At 45.9% G+C, this 21103-nt stretch overlaps 1 protein-coding gene and 1 long non-coding RNA gene across 3 annotated transcripts in view; one reads left to right on the forward strand and one right to left on the reverse strand.

The window, feature by feature from the left end:
- The first annotated feature begins 2027 nt into the window (after positions 1-2027).
- Positions 2028-21103, forward strand: part of PRX (periaxin) — a 48544-nt gene continuing 29468 nt past the window's right edge. The window contains exon 1 of one of the 2 annotated variants that reach the window (XM_029571668.1): positions 2028-2250. The gene's annotated coding sequence lies outside the window, so the exon portion shown is untranslated. Of the gene's footprint in view, positions 2251-19963; positions 20139-21103 lie in introns of those variants that run through there. The other variant, XM_029571670.1, reaches the window with a different exon arrangement.
- Positions 13147-21103, reverse strand: part of LOC115073337 — a 43335-nt gene continuing 35378 nt past the window's right edge. The window contains exon 3 of the long non-coding RNA XR_003851991.1: positions 13147-14349. This is a non-coding gene — a long non-coding RNA (uncharacterized LOC115073337). The remainder of the gene's footprint in view (positions 14350-21103) is intronic.

Consider the following 21103-nt stretch of genomic DNA (forward strand, 5'->3'; position numbering starts at 1 on the left):
ATGGTTTACCAAGAACTGTTGGAAGTACGGTGAACAGGGGGCATGGCAAGAAAAGGGTGGGAAACTTAGGCAGAGGATGTAAGAGAGTAAGGAGAGGCGTTACATTATATAAAGCAGAATATAATAAAGACAAAACATATATACATTATATAGAGCAAAATGTAATAGTCAAACACATAAGTAAAATCATAGTAATAAAGAGCTAGACTGTTCCTCCTAGGAACTCTATGAACTTGATCAATTTTTATTTTCTGTTAATGAAGGTATTAGCTATTATACCCCAGTACTAGGTCCTGCCTTAAAATACTAAGGCCTCATGCAGGTTTTTCTTTTAAGACTGGAAATTTAACTCCTCCGCACTGGTGGAGTAAACGAAGCTCATATTGTTTAGGCTAGTTTTAGTCTATGGAGCTGGGCACTAGTGTGGTCTTGGATTTAGAAGGGGGGGGGGGGGGCTGGACTTGAATTGTATGCATACAACTTTTAGGCTAATGGTTTGTGCTCCTAATTTTTTGGCGCACAAGATTTGCGTGACCAAGTTTTTTTTTGTGTACATTTTTGGGTTAGTGTGGGTTTAAAAATAAATAAATAAATAACTAAATTTTTAACTCCCACTGTATTTGCATACAATTAGCTTACTGCAGGGAGCCTTTACTAAATTCAGTCCACTTTTTTTTTTTTTAACTGGTGTCTTATTACATCGGGCTCTTAGGAGAAATAATGTGAGTGGAAGCTGAAGCCCAAGCAGTTGGCCACTCCCAGCTTAGTGCTGGGAAAATATTCTCCTACCCCATGCCACCTTCTGCATGCAGTAGAAACAGCTGGTTGACTGCTCGCCCTGCTTCGAGGTTATTTTTAATTACACAAGCGACGGAGTTGTGGCTTAAATGCAGGGGTTTCGTGGGAAGTGCTTCTGCCATGGCATATCATATCCTCACCCAAGCCCTTTCGTAAGTTAGGGCTGGGCTGGAAGTGGAACCCAGCCCGTTCCTTACGGGAGATGGCAGCGATCCTGCACTAGCTGCTGCCTACTTAGTTGCCACAATCGGACTAGCCCTGTGCCCCGATCACTTGCTGAGGCTAAAACTGCATCCACGCGTGTGAAAACCCACACCTAGCCTAGGCTCCCTGTTTCCGCTACATTAGCTATTCATGCCTAAACTGCTGTTTGCGTGGGTACATATACTGCAGCCATGGTACAGGCTGGTGGGATCCCTCCGTGCCCTGAGCTACACCACGGACAGTCACGGGGGGAATTACCAAGCATGTGTATTTGCAGGAGGTATCGTGCCTGAGGGGTAAATATCTCCTGCCTGGGTAGTGTCGGGCAGTGAGAAGGAAAACTCGCGTGAAGCGGGGACTCCAGATGGAACTCCACACCGCTGCAATTTTAGCCCGAGGCTGTATTTATTTATTTAAGAGATTAGTAAGGAACTTTTACAGGATCTGTTCTCTTGGAGAGAGCGAAGACACAGGCTGACTCTGTTTCTGCATAAGTGCAGCATGAACGAAATATCCCTTTGCTGATAATTTACCGTGTAAAACGTTTCCCCGATTGCTGGGGGCCGCACGGGGGCCATGTGAATGTCAGGGGTGCGCGAGGCTTTCAAACTGTCCTGAGCGTTTTGGATCACTCATTTAAAACTCACCTTAAAAACCCTTGCTACGTCGAGGAGCTACCATAGGAAGTTCGGGATGTGTGCTTTCTGTAACTGCTCATGGGCAAACAGTTGCCGTCAAACATCTGTCTACCGTGTTTGACAGCTGGGAAAAGGAAAGACGAGCTCTGTTGCCCCTTCTTTGACTGCTTGACAGGGAAAAAAAAACCCAAAACAAAACAGCTGGCCGGAGTTGGTGGTGAGCCCCGCGCTGCCCCTTTAAATCCGAGCTTAGCGTTCGTTCATGAGATCGTTGCGGTGCCATTAGGGGACGAACGTTCCCAAAAAAAAAAAAAAAACACCCAGAGAGCGAGCGCCCGCCGTTCTGTGACGTCAGACGGTATGCGGCCAATGGGCGGAGAGCCCCGCGTCCCTGTGGCTCTGCTGGAAGTGCTTGGTCCCTGGCTCTCTCCCTTCTTCTCCCAGCCACCCCAGATGAGCTTCAGTTTGCCTCGCTGGGCAACTTCCACATCACAGATCGGCAACAAAGCCCGGCGAGGAGGGTCCAGCCTGAATTAACAGGGTTTTTGCAAGAATTGAAGAACAAGAAAGCCGAGGAGAAAGGGTTAAGGAAGCAGCTGCTGGACCGTAGGTAAGTAAAGAGTTTCGGCGCCTGCAGAAGTTTTGCCAAAGTTTGTAAGCGGTGCCCGCCTGCACCAACGTCTCAGACTGAGCTCGCCTCCTGATCATAAGCAAGGTTCTCAAGCCCCTACTCTTTTACTCTTGTCGCAAGGAGGAGGGTCTCCTGCCTGATACAGCGAGGGAGGGTCACCAGGGGCTGCAAATTATTATAAGGGAAGCGTCTACACCTGTTTCGGATTTTAATTTTGACCTCAAAACTACCATCATTTACAAATGAACACAGAGGAAGAAATAAACCTTTAGGATCTTCATTTTTTTTCACGGTAGGGTGTGATATAGTAAGATAGAAGGGATGGTCTTTATTACCTGCACTGTGTGATACAGTTAAACAGAACGAATGTAATGAGCTAGAAGGGATACAACATCTAGGGATGATCTTTATTCCCTGCATAGTGTAATACTGTGAGCTGGAAGGGATACAATATTTGGTGATGGGTTTTACTCCCCCGCATGGTGTGATAAGGTGAGATAAAACGGATACAACATCTGGGGATGATCTTTATTCCCCACATGGTGTGATACAGTGAAATAGATGGGATAGAACATGTGTATGGTCTTTACACCCTACACAGTATCATACAGTGAGATAGAAGGATACAACATCTGGGGATGATCTTTTTTCCCTGCATGGTGTGATATAGGGAGATAGAAGAGATACAACATCTGGGCATGGTCTTTATTCCCCACATGGTGTGATACAGTGAGATAGAAGGAATAGAACATCTGTGTATGATCTTTACACTCTACATATCGTAATACAGTGAGATAGAAAGGATAGAACATCTGTATATGATCTTTATTCCCTGCATGAGAACATAAGAAAATGCCATACTGGGTCAGACCAAGGGTCCATCAAGCCCAGCATCCTGTTTCCAACAGTGGCCAATCCAGGCCATAAGAACCTGGCAAGTACCCAAAAACTAAGTCTATTCCATGTAACCATTACTAATGGCAGTGGCTATTCTCTAAGTGAACTTAATAGCAGGTAATGGACTTCTCCTCCAAGAACTTATCCAATCCTTTTTTAAACACAGCTATACTAACTGCACTAACCACATTCTCTGGCAACAAATTCCAGAGTTTAATTGTGCGTTGAGTAAAAAAGAACTTTCTCCGATTAGTTTTAAATGTGCCCCATGCTAACTTCATGGAGTGCCCCCTAGTCTTTCTACTATCCGAAAGAGTAAATAACCGATTCACATCTACCCATTCTAGACCTCTCATGATTTTAAACACCTCTATCATATCCCCCCTCAGTCGTCTCTTCTCCAAGCTGAAAAGTCCTAACCTCTTTAGTCTTTCCTCATAGGGGAGTTGTTCCATTCCCCTTATCATTTTGGTAGCCCTTCTCTGTACCTTCTCCATCGCAATTATATCTTTTTTGAGATGCGGCGACCAGAATTGTACACAGTATTCAAGGTGCGGTCTCACCATGGAGCGATACAGAGGCATTATGACATTTTCCGTTTTATTCACCATTCCTTTTCTAATAATTCCCAACATTCTGTTTGCTTTTTTGACTGCCGCAGCACACTGAGCCGACGATTTCAATGTGTTATCCACTATGACACCTAGATCTCTTTCTTGGGTTGTAGCACCTAATATGGAACCCAACATTGTGTAATTATAGCATGGGTTATTTTTCCCTATATGCATCACCTTGCACTTATCCACATTAAATTTCATCTGCCATTTGGATGCCCAATTTTCCAGTCTCACAAGGTCTTCCTGCAATTTATCACAATCTGCTTGTGATTTAACTACTCTGAACAATTTTGTGTCATCTGCAAATTTGATTATCTCACTCGTCGTATTTCTTTCCAGATCATTTATAAATATATTGAAAAGTAAGGGTCCCAATACAGATCCCTGAGGCACTCCACTGTCCACTCCCTTCCACTGAGAAAATTGCCCATTTAATCCTACTCTCTGTTTCCTGTCTTTTAGCCAGTTTGCAATCCACGAAAGGACATCGCCACCTATCCCATGACTTTTTACTTTTCCTAGAAGCCTCTCATGAGGAACTTTGTCAAACGCCTTCTGAAAATCTAAGTATACTATATCTACCGGTTCACCTTTATCCACATGTTTATTAACTCCTTCCAAAAAGTGAAGCAGATTTGTGAGGCAAGACTTGCCCTGGGTAAAGCCATGCTGACTTTGTTCCATTAAACCATGTCTTTCTATATGTTCTGTATGGTGTGATATAATGAGATAGAAGGGATACAGCTGTGGATGGTCTTTATTCCCAAAAAACAATATGGAAGACGGTCTATAAAAGCCAGGAAGCAGGTAAAAACATAAACCAGTCGTCTTAGTTCTTGGATTCAGTTTATTAAGGAGATCAACGATGAAACAATCAAGTATGAATAATCCAAGTTGCCCGACTCTGGCTGAGTTTCACCTACAGTTTGGGCTGCATCAGAGGCTCATTGCATTCCAACCAATCAAAATCAATCCTCATGCTGTCTTCAAACTGTTAACATATGAGGATACTTTGGGAGAGTCCAGTCTCTCTCTGAATGTTGATGCTTAAATACCGAAGAGATGTTAACTCGGCTAGAGTCAGGCAATTTGGAGTTATTCATACTTGATTGTTTCATCCTTGGATCTCCTTAATAAATAGAATCTAAGAACTAAGGTCTACAGTTTTTTTTACCTGCTTCCTGGTCTTTATTCCCTACAGTGTGATAGCAGTAAAACAGAAGGGATAATATGCCAGAGGACGGTCTTGATTCCCTGCATTATATTTTGTTTTTTCTTGCTGCTTCTGACATACATTTTGGGATTCTGGGTGCTCTTAAACTAGAGTTTTCTGATGCTTGGGTAATTGGTTAATTGTTTTATTTTTCTGTACAAATCAAAGCTTAAGATTTTCTGCTATGTTTAAATAGCAAAATCTACATATCCATTGAGAAGAAGGAAAACCAGATGGAGTGAAACCATTTACAACATCTCCATCACTAATTATCTCTGTTTATTCATTTATTTTAAAATATTTATTACATGCTCTGTCTACAATAGTAGGCGAATTTCACTCTTACATACATAAAAACATAAAACATACATTTCTTTAAAACAATAAAATTAACAGCTTGTGCTGTGCCCCTGTGTTAAAAATTAGCCTTCTCATATTATGCCCTGTACACTCTCCAGGACTTAGCCCTTGACATCTGGAATACCTGCCTCGCGTCCAGAAGCAGAGGCTTGCAATAGTTTCTACAGTCAGTCTGAGGTTCTTTTAAAACAGCATATGTGTGTTTGCTGACCTCTATTTAGTTTGAGTTATGTTGCCTTTGTATGATGCTTCTTCCCACATCTAGCAGGTCATAGCTGATTCAATAAAAACATGTTTACTGTGTAACACTAATTCATGATTACTCCAGCTGTCCACCTACTGATGTGGCACACTGGTTATTGTTTGTTAGTCAAGTTACCATGACTGAGACTGCACTGTACTTAACTGGGCAGCAGAGATCTCACTCTCGGTCCCTTTTCTTTAGAACACATCTGGATGTGTCTTAATTCTGAGCCACAGGTGTGCTCTCTAGCGTAGGAGCTTGGTGATGGGAAGAATCTGTTTTCTGGCTGTATGTGTAAAGCAGTACAGTAGTCTGCCAGATGTAATTTAGCATCATCCGTGCTGCCCAGAGTAATAGGGGAGATGCCCAGGACTTAAATCCTACCGGCCCACTGACTGTCTGGGGGTAATAGTGCCAGAGACCCCTGCCCGTCTTCAGTCTCCCCTTTCAGTACTCTTGTACAGATCAAGGGTTACAGCTGCCATCCAGGCTCTCCACGCCAGAGGTGGCTGCCCTTCCACCAGAACCAGCACATACTTTTATACAATAACAAATTACAGTTACTCAGACAGCCAAGTACCCGGTTCCAGTTTCTGTTTGAAATCAAGATTTCAAGAGTTTTAGCCTCCATAAGCATTTACAAATAGGATGAAAAATCTGTCAGTCGATCCATATGCAAGAAAGTAATAGAAACAATGAAGAATGCCCTTTTGTATATATATACAGGACCCTTCTTTAGTCATCTCCAGATTGCCTGAGCAAGGCCAGCTCTGTGCACTTCCATGGGCACTAGCTTGCTCTTCTGCTGGCGGGCTCTGAGTGCAAGTGTGCACTCAGCTCTAGGTATATCCCAAGCAGGTGGTGCCTGCACACTCTCCCACCCTCCAAAGCTCAGCACTTGTAATACAGTTACCCTAAAGCAGCTCATAAGGGTCAAAGAGTGAAGGGCTGGGACTGGGAGTGGGGGTTTGCTGAGAAGGAATTTAGGTACAAGGACCCAGAAACTTACCACTTTTTAAAGCAATTGTGCATCTAATGATTTTTTTGTCTAAGTCATTAAATAGTATCTGAGCAACTGGTTGCTTTACATCATAAATACATCACTTTTTGTGTAAGGGAGTGGGCACAGTTTTCAGAAAAAAAAGGCAGACAGGTGTGTGTTTTGTTAAAAAAAAAATTGGTTTCTTAGCATTTTCAAAGGATTCATATATCTTAAGCAGTGCATTGAGCAGCTGTGATCTGGAAAAGACAGAGGTAGCCCTGAAGTTCTCATTTTAACACCCAGTAACTTTAACACTTCCTTTCCCAAAACGTTCCTCATCCTTTACTTCCCTTGTATTTTCCCCTGGAGAGCTTGCTGAAAGGACAAATGGGGCCTGCTGAGCTGGCTTCCTTGCTTCTTTTCTCATGAATCAGCCGCAGACTTAACGTCCACACGGTGGCTTGTGCCAGAGTTGCTTCAGATTCTTGGCCTGGAGAACTGAGATCGGTTTTGTTTGTTTTTTTCTCTACATATATGGTGACTTTCACTGTTCCTTAACTATCTTCTATTTTCACTCTCTGAGTGATACAGCCCCACAAAGGGTCTGCTCTGCCACCACTGTCAGCAAGCTGTGAGCTGGCTGTTACAACCAAGGGGTGGAGCAGAGGAAGGACCACCCAGGATGAAGGATTTAGGAATCTTCTTCTAGCTCAGCTAGGGGAGATGCTCCATTAGCTCAGTGGTAGAGGCCCAGGTTATGGGCTCAAATACAGAAAATCCTCAATTCAAAGACAATTGACTGAGAGAGGGTGCTGCTGTGAGCACTAGGGTGGCAGAGGAGGAGTTTGGGGGACAAATGTTCCTCAGCTCCAGCCACTGGAAGCCCATGCGCCCCTTGAGAACCAACTGCTCAGCTTCTTCAGGTGCACAGCAGAGAGCAATGGGACCAGAAAAGTACAGCTCAGCAGCACGTGCAGAGATGGCCTGGCAGGCGTGTCGTTAACAGAGAGGTACTCCCACTGCACGGTGCCCCGGTACAGGGCTCCCTGACTCTCTACATCGGAAGGCAGCCTGCACGGTGCCCTGGGACGTGTCTCTCACTCCACATCTGGAAGGAAGCGGCCTGCATCCAGGCTCTGAGCCCCCTGGTAGTTTGTTGTTGGCAGAAGTTCTGCTGCCAGAATGCAGATTGTAAGCTCTACTTAGCCTTTCCCTTCCTGTCCCGTTTCTTGATTTCTCTTTAATTTGTTTTCACTCTTGTTCAGAAAATCCCGCCCCTCAGCCTAACCCTGTGTGCGCTCACACAGACTTGCTTGATCTTTGCATTGAGTTTGTTCCAGCTTTGCACAATGGTATAACCGGACCCATTTCTAGAGAGAGACATTCTTATGACTGTTTTCATTTTAAGTAAGTTAGTGGCCAGCTGACCCAAATCATGCCCAGAGAGGCTGAGCCAGTCCTTTCCCCTGTTACATTCACAAACCTTTAGTTCCTGGATTATTTTTAGGGACATTTCCCCCCTGCCTGCAATGTAGGGGAAAACCAGATCCGGCTCAGCTATTCCTGAGAGAAGTGAAACCAGTCAGCAGCCCTCTTACCATTGGTAAAGTTCTGGAACTTCTCTCTTTACCTGCGTAGAAATTCTTGTCTTCTCCATGTTAATAAGTTAGGGGCTGGAGTTTGCCCACTTTCATTCTGGGACTTGTTTTCCTTTTGTTTCTACAACTTGCTCCAGGCATCTTCTCTCTCTCTCTCTCTCTCTCTCTCTCTCTCTGCCATCTTTGCCTATATCGTAAGCTTTTGGAGGTAGGGACCTGTTCATTGTTTTATTGTGTGCAGCAGAACTGCTTTGTGTAGCTTTTGGATTCCATTTTCATGCCTGGTGCTGGGTGTATACCAAGGACACATTGTAATTAAATAATAATTACAGTTGACAAGGACAGATACCAACCGGAGTGCTAAGACATCTTTGAAAGAGGAGATTCAAGAATACCCTGACCATATCAGCATTATTAGCAGCTTCAGGTGAATAGCAGAATCCTTTGACACCTTTAACAGAAGGCATGGAGGTAACCTGCACAGAGCAGCAGTTATTACCTTTAGCAAAAGGCATGGGGGTAACCTACACAGAGTACCTGTTACTATCCTTAGCAGAAGGCATGAGGGTAACCTACACAGAGTACCTGTTACTACCCTTAGCAGAAGGCATGGGGGTAACCTACACAGAGTACCTGTTATTATCCTTAGCAGAAGGCATGAGGGTAACCTACACAGAGTGCCTGTTACTACCCTTAGCAGAAGGCATGGGGTAACCTGCACAGAGTGCCTGTTACCACCCTTAGCAACTTGCTGGGCAGACTGGATGGACCATTTGGTCTTTTTCTGCCGTTATTATTATGTTACTAGACTTCACCTGGAATCTGAGCCTCTGGTTTCATTCAGCAGATTTTTCAATATTCTGCAGCAATTATGCATCACATTTGCTTAAAGATTCACACCTCTGAGTTTGCAAAAGCAGTCACTTGTTTTCCACAACACATCCAGGTCTTTGTAGCTGATGTGTGATTGAAGACACGCAGGTACAAGAACCTTTGTATAAAAATGAAATTCTTCTAAAGGAGCAGTACCTGATAGTGCAAGATACCTTTGTCTACTATCAAAGGAGAGAAGCAAAGTGATGAGTAGAGTCAGTAAAATGCCAGAGTGCTAGAGCAATAGGCAGGACCAGTAGAAGAGAGGTTCCAAATCTTCTGTACAGCTCGTTGGTTCAACTCTGGCCGAGTTTCGCACTAGGCTGCTTCAGGGGCCAAAAATAGCCAAACACAAAATTTAAAACATAAATAATAAAATATGAAATAATTAAAAGATGAATATATAAATAAATAGACACGTATATAAACACAACATACCCCTGATAAAGGTACACCTCATTGTAAACCCCCCCAAATTCCTGCTTTCTGTTATCTCTCCTACTAGTATCATCATGATTCTAAGTATGAGGGACCACAGAAAGCGGAATCAGTTAAAAAAAAAAATTTGCAAAAAAAAAAATAAATAAAATATATATATATATATATATATATATATATATATATATATATATATATATATATATGAGCACCTAATATACACCCACAATATATATTCATGGGCCAGTCATGTATATTGTGGGTGTATATTGTGCTGGTAGTGGGAGAAAATGGACGCTCATATTAAGCGTCCATTTCCTAACTCAAACTGACAACCATCTTTTCTGGGCACCCGATTTCCCCTAGCGCCTCCTTTTTACTGCACCAGCTAATTTAAATATTAAATTGGGCGCCCGGGAGAGTTGGATTGGCGGGTGTTAGGAGAGCGGGCACTCGATCATGAGCGTCTGTTTTACGCGCGCCGATATTGCATCGGCCTGTATGAGATTTAACTTGAAGACCTAAATATGTATGATCTAGAGCAATGCTGCCTAGCCTCCTGTGATTAAATTGCCACATAATTTACAACCTGCCGTACAATCAACATTCCTGAAGCTTTTCCAACTATTAATCATTTGAACAAAGCTGCAGGGCGCCTGCCTGCAGTCTCCGCTATCTCTCTGCTTCTGCTCCAGTCCTTCCTCTGGCAAAAAGCCTGCAGGGAACAGGAGGCAGGGAAGTTTGAGGCTGAGGCTGGGGCAGATAGAGCAGATGAAAGAAGAGAACTCTGTTCTCTAATATTGTCCCCCTCCTCCTGTCCTCAAGGGAACAGGCGGAGGAGGTGTGAAGTTGGAGTGGACAGAAAAAGCAATCAAAATGTTTGGAAAAACGCAAAGATCTCTTAAATCAAATCAAAGATGGTTTTGATATAACTCCTGGGTGGACTGATTTCTTCTTTATGCAAAGTTTCTTGTACCTGCATTTATGGGCTCCTATACACCAGCTACAAAGACCTGGGTGTATTTTTAGAAGTCTGCAACTGCTGATGTCTCACAGCAGGCAGGAAGGGCATTAATTTCATTTCAAGGAAGCCTTGAGGACTGACACTACTGCTGACAAGCTTCAAACTTATATTAATTCAACAGTTTTTGTATCTGCTACCATGTGTCCAATATACATGCATGTATCTTTCAGTCGGGCCGATGCAGTAAAGTGCGCAGGAGAGCCAGAGCTCTGAGGTGAGCGCCCGCTCTCCCGACGCATGTCCAGGCCACTCTCCTGGGCGCGCGATTCACTATGCAAATGAGAGCCTGCGCTTATTGGCAGAAACGGCGGCTGTCAGCGGGTTTGACAGCTGACGCTTAATTTTACCGGTGTCGGTTGTCAAACCTGCTGACAGCCACGGGTTCGGAAAACGGACGCCGGCAAAATTGAGCATCCGTTTTCCAGGCCGCGGGCAGATTTTTTTAAAAGATTTTTTATTTTTTTTTAATTTTTGGGGCCTCTGACTATGATATTAAGTCAGAGGGTGTACAGAAAAGAAGGGTTTTTTTCTGCTTTTCTGTACACTTTCCCAGTGCCTGCCGAAATTAACTCCTGCCTTTGGGTAGGCGTTAATTTCAGAGAGTAAAATGTGAGGCTTGGCTGCACATTTTACTTTCTGAATTGTGCGGGACTATCTAATAGGCTCATCAACATGCATTTGCATGTTCCGGGCGCTATTAGTTTGGGGGGGGGGGGGGGGTTGGCCGCGCGTTTTCGACACGCTATTACCCCTTACTGTATAAGGGGTAAAAATAGCGTGTCGAAAACGCGCGGCCAAACGGGGGCTAACGGTGCGCTCGGCCGAGCGCACCATACTGCATCGGCCCGGATGGAATTAACAGCATGACAAGCTGTTGATACTGAGGGCAGCTTCAACACATAGAAGTTCATGTGCTCAGAAAGACGACAGGGACTTTCTCAAGAAAATATAAAAGAGATCATTGTACTATTTAAATTTAAAACAAAAATGACATTTCACAGTTAAAAGTTTGTAACTTATATGTCTTAAATTGATAAATTGTTGATTTTTCTATTTGGTAGATGCATTTGTATATAGTTAAATATTTAAAAAACAAACAGTGTAAATGGTTTTCAATATAAAAATGTCCTTTTTTTTTTGCATAGTAAGAGGTGTGAATCTTTATGCAGAATTATGCAAATTTGCCATATAATTGTCACAGAATCATGAAAAATGTGCCACAGAAAAGCAGGGGGCTTTGCCCTAGAGGAGAGGAGAGAGATGCAGGGTGTAAACCTGGCACAAGAAACCTTTTCCAGTGGAAAGGAAGTTTTAGAGAATGCGAGGTCATGGCTCCTGTAGGGTCCTCGCGGTTTCTTTGGGCAGAGTAGTGGCAGACTGACAATGCAGGGCTCCCTGTCAGATCGGCCGCTGTCCCGTCCCCCGCCATGGTGCACGCTTCCTGTGTAATCCGGATCATCCAGGGTGAGGAGGAGGGGGGTACGTGCTTGTGCTTACCGTGGCCCCATGCTGCCAGGGAGAAGTGGCAAGGGGATGTCCTGTGCTCTGGGAATGTGTCAGTGGCCACCCCCAGAGGATGAGGGGGAAGGGCAATGAGGATGTGGTTTGCTTCTGGGTCTCTTCTAGGGTAGCCGACCAGCTCCTTGACAGCAGGAACAGGATGAAACAATCTGTTCCCTTATGACTAAGAACTCATTAGCAATCCAAGTCGGTACTGAGCTGCCAAGTAACCCTGTGTGGCTTTGGGTTTTGGCATTTTGATTTTTCCCTATCCCCTCCCTCCTCATGATACATTCTGGTACTTTCAAATGGTAGCAGCAGGAACTACAAATCTGGCAGTGCTTTGGGGGTGCAAGCCTCCTTCTCTGCTTTTTCGGCAACTCAGGTTTCACGTCTTCCAGCCACAGGAGGAACAGCTGCTCATGTGGCTCAGCTGATTTTGCTGCACTGATGCCCGTGAGCGCAGATGAGCCAAGGTGGCTCTTTCCTGTTTGTCATCAGCAGGCAGCATGGGCCGGAAGGAAGTGCTGCTCTCAGTCCCTGGCTTATCTCTGATATTAGGAGGATGTGATTCCCACATTGCCAGATAGCAGGGGGATCGCCCTCCATCAATGGAGGAAGATGGATGACACTTTAGGGATAGGAATAGCCAGATGAGAGGCAGAAGGGAGAGGGTCTAGCACATTGAGAATGGATAGAAGCAGAAGGACGATGGCTGCCAGTGAAGAAATCAATCAAGAACGTGATCCAGTCTTAGTCTTGGACTAATGTCTCCCCCAGGCCCAATAGCAGATCAACATCCAAAGTCACAGCAAGGGTGGCAGTGCTCACACTGCCTCTGAGCTGGGATCAGAGAGCCAGGAGATAAAGTGACTCACCCTGGGGATTAGAACTGAGGCCACATTTAGTGACAGAGCCGGGGATTAGGCCTGAGACAACAGAATATAGCCAACCCCCAAATGATCCTCGTCATCCCCATCCCCTTTCTCGTCTCCCAGCCTCCCCTCCAAACTTTCTCTTGCATTCCCCTCCCCCGGCTGATCTCCTCTCACCACCCAGCTCCTCTTACATCTCCAGTTGATCTGTCATTCCCCCCCTCTCTCACCCTCCACAGCCAATCCCTCTCCAATCTTATCCAACCCTCCAACCCCTCCTGCCTGTCATCCCTCTATCAAATAGCCCCTCCCCAACAAATCCCCCTTGCCAGGGTCAGCAGCAGCATTTTCCTTTGGGCTTTGGACCAAAGGTGGATGGCAACTGGTGGGAAGAGAGAGCAGTCTGGTGAGAGTGGCAACGTTTTGTCTCTTGGGTGGGTGAGGAGGAAGGAACAGTGGCAGTCTCCAGTGGCCCTTGCATACTCGCTCCTCCCCTCCCCTCCTAGCCGGGTCCAAGCCCAGCAGTGATGTGCAGCACCATTCCTCTGAAAGTCGGCGGGCGCAGGGACCGATAGCGCTCGCTGGCTCACACGGGCCCCATGCGGGCCAATGCTGCTGGTGCCTGAAGAGCGCTGCCATTTGAGGCGTTTGTGACCTCTCCTTTGGGGTCCCGACCCAAACGTTTAGGAAGCCCTGTACTAGAGGCTCACACCCTTCTCTCCCCCTCACCCCGTCCCTGTACAAAGAGAGAGATGTTTTTCATTTTGGGGTCATATGGGAAGCCATGTTTCTGTTCTGCAAATATTCACTGCAAACTCTTCTCCTTATTCACATTTTTGAGGCTTCCCTTCTTGTCCCTTTCCCACTGCCACATTCTGCTTTGAGAAGATTCCATCAGACAGCGGGTTATCATCCTTAAAAGATGGCCCCCTGCCTGATTTCCGATAGTATTGGCAGCAGAACACATCCTGATCGTGGGCATTCATGGTATCTCTGCAGTGTCCACCATTGGTTTTTTTGTTTTTTTTTGTTAAAGTTGCTTTTAACTTGTAAACCGAGGGAATCAGAGACAGGAGTAGCAGAGCAGCAATCTACAGGCATTACTCATCATCGTCGTCCATTTATTTCTCTTCCACTTTACCATTTTTCAGTGCCCAAGGAAGATCACAAGAATATATAAAAAATATACTCGGAGAGGTCATCTGCACACAGAGACTTTCATCAGTAGACGGGTGCTCGAGTCTAGCTCGGCAATGTGGATATAGTCTTCCAAAAACTAGGACCGCATGAATCCTGCTGGAATGATATGATATCATAAGGCAGAGCGACGATCTTTGTGTAATTAATGGCATTTTTCTGTTGCTCTGTGTAAAATATGCTTTCAGCTTGCACAGATGCAGAAGCGAACACTTAAAACCGGTTGTAAACATTGTCATTGTTTTTTTTTCAAAGTGAGTCTGTAACCGAAAAAGGAGAAAAAGTCAGAAAAAGAAGTTATGCAATTTGTTTACCACCCACCTGCTCTCAGTTTTAAAGCCACATAATTGGCCAGCTTGCTCCAAATATCTGTTGTCCCTATTCCTAAATCGCCTAATACTTAATGTCTTCTTTCTCTTCCATTTCCTTGGAATAAAGGGCGTGCACATTTTATTGTAGCCTCACTGAATGGTTTGTTTGACTTTTCTTGGAGTTGCATGGATTCCCTTGTTTAAAGGACCAGGATTGGAGAAGTAACCTAGTGCTTAGAACAGGGGGCTAGGAAGCCCGGGTTCAAATCCCATTGACCTTGTGCAAGTCACTTCACCCTCTACCGTATGCATGAGACAGATTCGTATACAATGGAGGGAGACCCGTTAGTGGCTCTCGAGGCCTGGAGTTGGCTCTCCCTGCTCTGTCGCCTGAGGTACAAACTTAGGGGCTCATTCACTAAGCTGCGGTATTTTTCCCTGGGGGGGGGGGGGGGAACTGTTGGGAATCACAAAGCTGCAGTATATGGTCCGTCCGCTTTTATGTTTCCCACGATATTTCTCCTCGTGGTTAAATACCGTGGGAAAAAAATACTGTGGTGGTAAATATCCCCAAACAATGTGCAACTGTGGGGCTGCCATTGCTTAAAGGGGTCAATGGCTCAGAGTAAGCCTCCCCCCCCCCTCCTAACCAAAAATACTCAGAAATCCCTGGGGTCTCCATAGACAGGCAGCCCATTGCAAAATGATTAGAAATATAAAATTGTTATATCTGTGCCAGGCCCTGCCAACTCCCAGCCCCTCCCCTTCATCAAAAAAATCCCCCCCCACCCCCCAGATCCCCCTTTACAAAAATAATCCTGGTGGTCCAGTGGGGGCCTGGAACACCCTCTATGCTCCGAGACCGGCAGCCGCCATTTTTCAAACGGATTGGAATTTTGGGGTGGATTTTTTTTTTTTTTAATGAAGGGGAAGGGTTGGGAGTTGGGGGGCAGTGCCAGGGCTGAAATAAAGTGAGGTATTTGAAATGCCTTGTGCTATCCCCTCATTAGGTCATTTACCATGCGAAAAACAGCGTTTTTCAAGTGGTAAATGTAACGTGCCTTAGTGAGTGAGCCCTTAGATTGCAAACCCTCGGGGGGATAGGGACATTTCTATGGTTCCTGAATGTAATTCGCTTTGAAGTCGCTGACCAATCACAAATGTTGGAATCTTTAAAAAAAAAAAAAAAAAAAAGCATTTCTAGGTAATTCAGCTAACAATGAAGGCAAACACAGGGAATGATTCATCAGAAAAGTTTGTGATAAAATCCCTATGTGACCTCTGTTTCGTTCTGGTATTTATTTTCGGGCCAATACAGTAAAGTGCGCTCCAGTGGAGCGCACTGTTAGCCCAGGTTTGGACGTGCGTTTTTGACGCGCTAGCTTTACCCCTTATACAGTAAGGGGTAATAGAGAGTTGAAAACGCATGGCTAACCCCCCCCCCCCCCCCCCGAAACTAATAGCGCCCGCAACATGGAAATGCATGTTGCAGGCGCTATTAGTTATTCCCGCGCGATACAGAAAGTAAAATGTGCAGCCAAGCCGCACATTTTATTTTCAAAAATTAACGCCTGACCAAAGACAGGCGCTAATTTTGGCCGGCACTGGGGAAGTGTACAGAAAAGCAGAAAAAACTGCTTTTCTGTACGCCCTCCGACTTAATATCATAGCGATGTTAAGTCGGAGGCCCCAAAAATAAAAAAAAATTGAAAAAAAATAATTTTAAATGTGCCCGCGGTCCGCAGGTCGGAAGACAGATGCTCAATTATGCCGGCATCCATTTTCCGAACCCGTGGCTGTCAGCGAGTTCGAGAACCGACACCGGTAAAATTGAGCATCAGCTGTCAAGCCTGCTGACAGCCGCCGCTTCTGTCACAAAGGAGGCGCTAGGGACACGCTAGTGTCCCTAGCACCTCCTTTTACCGCGGGCCCTCATTTGAATATATATATATTTTTTTACTAAATCGCGCGCCCAGAAGAGTGGCCGCTCGCCCGCTCGCCCGCTCTCCCACTCTCCCGCCCTTCTTTCTGATTCGGCCTGTTTGTTTTCTGAGAGGATGTTAGTGTATCAAGTTTTGTTTGAAAGCTTAGCTCGTCCTGCTGTTATGAATCTAAGTAGATCAGCAGGTGCTGCTGTCCTGTTCATCATCCCTGCCCTCCCACCCTCACCTTCACTCCCTCGCAGGTATTACACAGACACAAGTAGAGTGTGAATACAGCACAGAGAGTTGATCTTCCTCAGAGCCTCATGAAGGCAACGCAATGAGAAACATAGAGTATGAACACAGCACTGACAGCTGAGGAGTAGATCTTCATCAGAGCCCCATACAACCATCACACTGAGACACATTAAGAGTGGAATACAGCATGGACAAGCAACAGTGCAGTAACCAAATGTGCGCATGTCCATTCTAAAAAACTGAAAAAATATAAGCAACAAAATGTTAGGCCAATAAAGAAAGATGAGCTAGACCAGTGATGGTGAACTCCAGTCCTCGAGTGCCACAAACAGGCCAGGTTTTCAGGATATCTACAATGAATATGCATGAGAGAGATTTGCATGCACTGCCTCCATGATATGCAAATCTGTCTCATGCATATTCATTGTGGAAATCCTGAAAAGCGGGCCTGTTTGTGGCACTCGGGCACTGGAGTTCGCCATCACTGTGTTACAACGTTAGTCTCGAGTGTCCCTCCCAATAGCGCAATAATAATATTTGTTTTATTTTCCGTGGCTGTTCTCTGGCTTCTGGCCCACTTGGAGCTGGCTTCAGCCCCATTGGCTGCTGTTGATGGCAAGCTGGTCAGTGGGGCGGAGGTCTGAGGGTTCATGGGGCCAGGGCCAGCCAATGCTGCTGCCACTGGGCTATCGGACCAGTCCTGTGTTGTTATAATGAGTAGTTTGAAAGGAAGCCTCCCCTCCCCCCCCCCAAGTGTCCCTCTATAGTGCAGTAGCATGGATCCACTGCTTTCCCTCTGTGTGAGGCGACATCTCCTCGTAATAAGAGGGGCTGCAATATTCAGTCAATCAAACCACCTGATATGTCCAGTTCCTCCTGAGAGCTCCTGTAAGTGGGACTGTGGTTCCAAAATCTGATGCACGAGACCCCCCAACAGATCTGGTTACCATCAATTAGCATTCAAGGGGACAATTTGCATGTGTAGTTACCCTGAGAATTGCATCTATTTGGGGATGCACTCATGTAAGGTACTGACAACAGAAAAAAATAAATAAATAAATAAAATATATATATATATATAACCTCCCCTTGCCATTAAAACACACAACGGTACCATAACAAATCTTGTGCATATTTTTTTTTTGTATTGGTCTGCAGGGCCTTCTGTAGTTTTTGAGGGTCCTGTCCACTGAGGCCCCATTGTTTGTGAGCCGGTCAGTGCTGGGGAAGTTTTTTGTTTTTTTTTTCTTTAAGGAATGTCAGAAATGCATTTGAGGGCTGCGAGAATCCGGACCCTTTGTGTCACTGGACCCGAGAATGCCGAGTATTCATGTCTGACCTTTTACTGGGTGTGTGGGTGCACATCTGTGAGTGGGGGGGGTGCTGCTTAGCTGTGCTGATTTTCTTCTGCCCGTCAGAGAAAGCCAACGGCAAGTTCTCGCCCCGTGCGCACTTAAACTGAGCGCTCGGGCTCCTTCCCTTGGCTCCAGCTTTCCCTGAAAAAGTGTTAAGCATTTTCTTTGAAGCTCCTAAGAGTTCCTTTTCCTTAAAGGAATTTCTGTGGGAGCTGAAGTGTTTTCCCTCTTGCTCTGCCACCAGATCCCCCCCTGATAAACCTTCACCACAAGCCTGAGCTGCATTTCAGGAGAGCCGACCAAGCCTTACCTTGGTGAGAGTGCCAAACGTGCAGTGTCGCGGGCTCTTTGAATTTTGAGGGGTTTGCTGGGTATTTGATTCTGTAGCCTGTGTTTGGAAACGTTTGCTCCTCCTGCTGTCCCTGGGGTCCTCTGTCTGAATCACCCCGCTGGTGGTTATTATGGTGGTTTGACAGCTGATGGGGGGGGGGGGGGGGGGGGTAGGGAAATGTATGGAGGACGTGGTGAAGGCAATAGTTTGACCGGTCATGGTGATGCAGTTGGTTTTAGGGGAGCTCATGGGGGGTGCTGACGTGATTTGTCCATGGTCTCTTTACCCTGCTTTTCCTGATTCGTAGCCCGCTGCTCTAACCACTGACTACTACTGGGAGTGACAGTGGTTTTACTGGTTTATGGCAATGGAAGTAATGCTGGTGGAGGTGAAGGAGATACTGACGGTGGATTTGACTGGGGATGATAGTGGGAGCAATGTTATTGCAGACAGTGGTAGGGGAGCCGCGGAGGGACTGTTGGTGGCTCTGGAGGTGCGACTGGCAATGTTGGTACTAAAGGGGGTGATGTGGTAAAGGACCTTTAAAGAGTTACGGTGGCGATGGTGGTGCAGAGAGTGGTGAGAGAGCTCAGGGAGGTGTTTTTGAAAGTAGTCTGACCGCTTCCGATGGTGATGATGAAGGGGTTCAGTTGGTAAGCATTGTAAAAGAAATGCAATAGCAACTGCTGATGGCCAACTGATGGAGCAAAACGGTGCTGGCGACGGCAGGGGCTGCTGGCAGTGCTCGAAGCAAGGAGACTGCCTGCCTTCGCCAGTAGTGCAGCAGCGGGGGTGGCGTCGTCGTCGATGGAAGTGAGTGTGCCAGATTTCAGTCTCCATAGAAACCTCTCCCCACGCATTTTTTCTTCCAGTCAGGCCGGAGGGGATCCCAAGTGCATCATGGGATGAATATATGGCTGCAGTTCCAGTAGGCAGGTTCCTCTGGCTGTACTTCTCTGCCAAACATTGTAATAGTATTCACCAGTGGGTGGAACGGGCCAGGACCTGGTGTTCTGTTACTAATGATGCTGCCCTTGGCCAGCGAGGTGGGGTAAGATCCCGGGGGGCGGGGTAGGCGACTCGGTGGAGCGGAGAATCCAGGCTAATCTCAGAGAGAACTGCAAGACAGATCTTCATATTAAGGGACCCATGTACCGATCTTCTACTGTATATCAAATCATGCATGCCTTTACGCTTAAGATTGGGAGGAGAGAAGGAGAAGTCTCAAGGATGGAGACTATGGGAGATGTTTACGGCACAATCCGTAATTGCCTACAAGGGAGTCTCTCATCTACACTTTGCCGACTTCATGGATTGACTTTGTTTTCAACTAGTGAGAGAGAGTACCCTGTGCCCCCTTCGTGTCATCCCTCTCCCAAAAATAGCCCTGGTCCTTGGCTGAAAGAGTGAGGGGAGCAGCTGTGCATGTTGCCTCTATAGATCCCTTGGCTGCCCGGTATTGGGTTCCCCGAATGGTTTAGAAAGCTTTCTTAATTTAGCCATTCACGCTTTGGAGCTGGCATGCCCCTGCCCTCCTCTGTGGGATGAGATGGGAGTGTGACATGAAGGTGAGGGAACAGAGGGTCCATGATGCAATGAAGGAAGAACAGTGGCACTGGCCCCCCCCCTCCCCCCCAGCCCATGAGCTGCCGGGACGGTCACTTCTCAGGGAAGAGTGGCTGTGTTATCACTCGGAGAGTTGGAGAAGCCGGCAGGGTGTTCTTTCAGATGTAACCTGCCAGTCGGTGACATTTTCGCTCTCACGTTGGTTGTCGCTACGATTACTACAACTTATCATGTTTAAAGCGCTCCTTGACACGCGTAATGCTGTACAGACGCGCGCATAAGAGAGAGTCCTTGCCGAATAAGTCGGTAAATAACATCGCGCCATGGACCAGTGCCTTTGTATGTTTTTTTTATGTACCTGCTCGTTCCCTCCGCTCATCTAATTCTTGCCTTCCGGAAGTTCCTTTCGCGCGGCTCGTTTGACGGAGGCTCGTGATCGTGCGTTTTCAGTGGCAGGGCCTTTGTTGTGGAACACGCTTCCCGAATTTATTAGAATGATGACGTGTGCCTCTGCGTTTAGAAAAGCTGTAAAACTGTTCCTTTTTAGGCAAGCCTTTTGGGAACGCAAACTTATAGTATATGAGGCTGGATGATAGGACCCACAGGCGCTGTATAATCTGTGCTGTTGTGTAGCTTTATCGCAGCTCTGAATTGGGAGCCTTATAGTTTGAGGTAATCAAATGTTTCTGGCCTGTGTACGGCCTTTTTCTTTTACATTCTTTATTTTAGGTTTTCAGTATTGTGTATATTCTTATTGTAATACTCCTTGAACCTTTGCACGTGAACGGAATATATCTCTTTTCCATAAGATAAATAAGTAAATACAGTCCGGGCAGGACAAACCTATATGACAAACAAGAGTCCGGGGGACATGCAATGGCTAAGAAAACCAATTCTGTTGGGTTTACGCCACCTCACGCTTATATTTTATGCCTCAGCACTCGAGACCAGGATTCAGCAAAAAGCTCCAGCCTGAACTGGAAAATGAGGAGTGGACCTTGGTACAAGTGCAGAATGGACTACAGTGGCAGGACACTTCTTGTGTCCTTGGGCAAGTCATTTCATCTCCTGTTGCCTCAGGAGCCCAGTGAGATTGTAAGCTCTTAGGGGAAGGGACTTATCATGCATGAGTACTTATCACCATTGTACAGGGCTACGCACTATAAAAAGGCTAAGTAGAACTGTACTAGGCCAGAGGAATCCAGGGTAGATGCTGGGCCAGTCTGGCCTTTTCATACCCTCTCACAGCACCTGCAAATGATTACTCCGTG

The sequence above is a fragment of the Rhinatrema bivittatum genome, chromosome 11, assembly GCF_901001135.1.
Source record: "Rhinatrema bivittatum chromosome 11, aRhiBiv1.1, whole genome shotgun sequence".
Classification (NCBI taxonomy): Eukaryota; Metazoa; Chordata; class Amphibia; order Gymnophiona; family Rhinatrematidae; genus Rhinatrema; species Rhinatrema bivittatum.